Source organism: Salvelinus namaycush, unplaced genomic scaffold (assembly GCF_016432855.1).
Source record: "Salvelinus namaycush isolate Seneca unplaced genomic scaffold, SaNama_1.0 Scaffold3365, whole genome shotgun sequence".
Taxonomy (NCBI): Eukaryota; Metazoa; Chordata; class Actinopteri; order Salmoniformes; family Salmonidae; genus Salvelinus; species Salvelinus namaycush.
The window spans coordinates 5,001-9,339 of NW_024060303.1; the positions used below are offsets into that span (position 1 = coordinate 5,001).

Consider the following 4,339-nt stretch of genomic DNA (forward strand, 5'->3'; position numbering starts at 1 on the left):
AGCAGAGCTGTCTGATCACAACCTTTTACTCATCTGTAGCTTCATGAATTACAGCATCACTTTAAAACTATACACACAAATACTACAACTAACAGTTCTGATTCCAGTTCCTCTGATGCCCTGGGATTTCAGGTCTTCCCGGGTCTGACGTGCGACTTGTCAAATGCGCTCGGTAAATAGAATTATAATATGATCAAAGTTGAAGTTGCCCATTACAAGCAGGACCCACACGCTAATAGCTGTCCCCATTAGTAGCTGGGATGATTGGAATAATTAATTTGATCATAATATTTACCTTTGCTTCTGTATATATTTTCAAACTCTGAATTTGTGGAATGAATTTAAATGAATGAAATTGTTATTTTTTTTAAATGTTTTAATTTTTTTTAAATGATTGTTGTTGTTGTTGTTGTTGTTGTTGTCAAATCGCCATTGGCAACCCATCCCTTACGGGATTTATTGACACATGGTAGAAAGGGCAATACAGGATAAAAATGAGTTTCGTTCACTATTTCTTCAAGGTCACAAGAGTTACATAGGCTTTCCTCTTTCTTCCAGTTCACCACTGTTAGCAGTCGATGTTATTCTTCAAGAACTCAAACCCCAAAGCAAATCAGGGGGAGAAAAACAGATTCATTTGAAAAGGACAAATCATAGATGTTATGCTGGGAGGTAGATGTTCATTCTCACCTGTCCTCAGCTTGTCACCATAGAACAAAGAAACAGGATGCCACTTATATCCCCCCCACGCTCACCTGGGGTTGACCAATCAGAAGTCCTTGCAGTACAACTGGGCCAATGGCAAAATAACAAGTATCCTGCTCCAGATTCAATGTACAGACCAATGAAAACGTAGCACACATAGCTCAGGACTGACATGTAACAGATTCTAACCAGCTGTTGAACTGAGAACTATTTCCATTAACAATCCCCTGTTGACCATTAGTCCGTTCGTTTTTAGTACTCTTGTGTTCTCATCCTCTGCGTTGTGTATTTATCTTCAAAATATTCTTATACCACAATACCGACCTGTTTCAATACGCAAAGGCAATATCCCTGATCTTACCTGTGCACATAGCGATCTTTTGCTTTTAGGTCGGTTATACATAATATATCTCTCGCACACGAATTCACCCTTAATCAAATAAAAGGTTCTCAATTTATGTTTATGATTAATCTCCTCCACCCATTTTTTTAAACGTTAAATATTGCATTAACAGTTGTTTTTTTAATCATATCTATGTCTCCCTTCATTTGGTTTTCCTACAGATGTTCACAGTCAGACTGTTGGAAAAGGTCAGACATTTCAGTTGCCCAGACTCCCTTATGGATAGATCCATACATACCTTCCATCTCACAGGGTTCCCAGCCCATCTCCCCAGGTATTGCTAGTATAGGTGGACACCTAAAAACTACTGCTCTGTTATGGACATGTTCATTTTAAAATACCTCTTAGCACCCCACACTCCTGCTGAATAGTCCAGAACAGGACAGACGCATGTCTGATACAGTTTGGAATTCGTAGCATAACCAATATCTTTAAGTGGTTTTTGCTTTTCCTATAAGTCCCCCAAGAGCTCTACTTCCTGATTTGTCCAGGGCAGATGTTCCCTATAGAAAGGTCATATGTTCATCAATAAAAAATACACAAATATTTATAATTGCTAGTAAACTCAAGAATATCTGCACTAAAACAAAACTGAAAAGCACTTCTCTTTGTAACTGTTTTTCTAAAATGCATTATCTGTGTTTGATCATGAGTCTCCATCTTTTACACCAAGTCATTATCTGTGTTTTAGTCTGGTTGATCATGAGTCTCCATCTTTTACACCAAGTCATTATCTGTGTTTTAGTCTGGTTGATCATGAGTCTCCATCTTTTACACCAAGTCATTATCTGTGTATTAGTCTGGTTGATCGTGAGTCTCCATCTTTTACACCAAGTCATTATCTGTGTTTTAGTCTGGTTGATCATGAGTCTCCATCTTTTACACCAAGTCATTATCTGTGTTTTAGTCTGGTTGATCATTAGTCTCCATCTTTTACACCAAGTCATTATCTGTGTTTTAGTCTGGTTGATCATTAGTCTCCATCTTTTACACCAAGTCATTATCTGTGTTTTAGTCTGGTTGATCGTGAGTCTCCATCTTTTACACCAAGTCATTATCTGTGTTTTAGTCTGGTTGATCATGAGTCTCCATCTTTTACACCAAGTCATTATCTGTGTTTTAGTCTGGTTGATCATTAGTCTCCATCTTTTACACCAAGTCATTATCTGTGTTTTAGTCTGGTTGATCATGAGTCTCCATCTTTTACACCAAGTCATTATCTGTGTTTTAGTCTGGTTGATCATTAGTCTCCATCTTTTACACCAAGTCATTATCTGTGTTTTAGTCTGGTTGATCATTAGTCTCCATCTTTTACACCAAGTCATTATCTGTGTTTTAGTCTGGTTGATCGTGAGTCTCCATCTTTTACACCAAGTCATTATCTGTGTTTTAGTCTGGTTGATCGTGAGTCTCCATCTTTTACACCAAGTCATTATCTGTGTTTTAGTCTGGTTAATCATTAGTCTCCATCTTTTACACCAAGTCATTATCTGTGTTTTAGTCTGGTTGATCATGAGTCTCCATCTTTTACACCAAGTCATTGTCTGTGTTTTAGTCTGGTTGATCATTAGTCTCCATCTTTTACACCAAGTCATTATCTGTGTTTTAGTCTGGTTGATCATTAGTCTCCATCTTTTACACCAAGTCATTATCTGTGTTTTAGTCTGGTTGATCATTAGTTTCCATCTTTTACACCAAGTCATTATCTGTGTTTTAGTCTGGTTGATCATTAGTCTCCATCTTTTACACCAAGTCATTATCTGTGTTTTAGTCTGGTTGATCATTAGTCTCCATCTTTTACACCAAGTCATTATCTGTGTTTTAGTCTGGTTGATCATTAGTCTCCATCTTTTACACCAAGTCATTATCTGTGTTTTAGTCTGGTTGATCATGAGTCTCCATCTTTTACACCAAGTCATTATCTGTGTTTTAGTCTGGTTGATCATTAGTCTCCATCTTTTACACCAAGTCATTATCTGTGTTTTAGTCTGGTTGATCATTAGTCTCCATCTTTTACACCAAGTCATTATCTGTGTTTTAGTCTGGTTGATCATTAGTCTCCATCTTTTACACCAAGTCATTATCTGTGTTTTAGTCTGGTTGATCATTAGTCTCCATCTTTTACACCAAGTCATTATCTGTGTTTTAGTCTGGCTGATCATGAGTCTCCATCTTTTACACCAAGTCATTATCTGTCTGGTTGATCATTAGTCTCCATCTTCTACACCAAGTCATTATCTGTCTGATTGTCTGGTTGATCATTAGTCTCCATCTTCTACACCAAGTCATTATCTGTCTGGTTGATCATTAGTCTCCATCTTCTACACCAAGTCATTATCTGTCTGGTTGATCGTTAGTCTCCATCTTCTACACCAAGTCATTATCTGTCTGGTTGATCATTAGTCTCCATCTTCTACACCAAGTCATTATCTGTCTGATTGTCTGGTTGATCATTAGTCTCCATCTTCTACACCAAGTCATTATCTGTCTGGTTGATCATTAGTCTCCATCTTCTACACCAAGTCATTATCTGTGTTTTAGTCTGGTTGATCATTAGTCTCCATCTTTTACACCAAGTCATTATCTGTGTTTTAGTCTGGCTGATCATTAGTCTCCATCTTTTACACCAGTTGACTGGACATAGTAACGTGTTCTGCAGGTCTTGTTCAGTTTCTGGCATCATAATAAAATCATTAGCATATAAAAGGATACTTAGCATTTCATCATATCTTACTCCAATATTTAACTGTTTCATTTTTTTTGCCAAATCATTTATAAACAAAGCAAACAAAGTCGGTGAAAAGGCGTCTCCTTGGTTTACACCCGAGGATGTGGGAAACCAATCGGTACCATATTCATTAACACACACACCAGGCTTTGGGGCTTTGTAAAAAGACTGGATTGTGTTCTAAAAGTCCCCATCAACAACACCTGTCTTTAACAAACTATAGTGTCAAATATTCCTATTTACAAAATCAAAAGCTTTCTGTGGAAATAAATGAATTGATTTTGATTAATATTTTATTATTTCAATAAATGACTTAGAACTAGTGTGTTTCAAGCCATGCATACGGCCCACACGGAGCCCTACAGTACGAGACTGGTCAGAGAGAGGGTTCAAGCCATGCATACGGCCCACACGGAGCCCTACAGTACGAGACTGGTCAGAGAGAGGGTTCAAGCCATGCATACAGCCCACACGGAGCCCTACAGTACGAGACTGGTCAGAGA

General features: G+C 37.8%; 1 protein-coding gene across 1 annotated transcript in view; it reads left to right on the forward strand.

Moving 5' to 3' along the window:
• LOC120040213 (transcription factor ETV6-like) overlaps nt 1-1,803 on the forward strand; it is a gene marked incomplete at its 5' end in the record, with an annotated part of 6,745 nt that extends 4,942 nt beyond the window's left edge. Inside the window, one exon of the mRNA XM_038985454.1 lies at nt 1-1,803. This exon is cut by the window's left edge and continues 386 nt beyond it.
• Between the last annotated feature and the right edge of the window lie 2,536 nt (nt 1,804-4,339).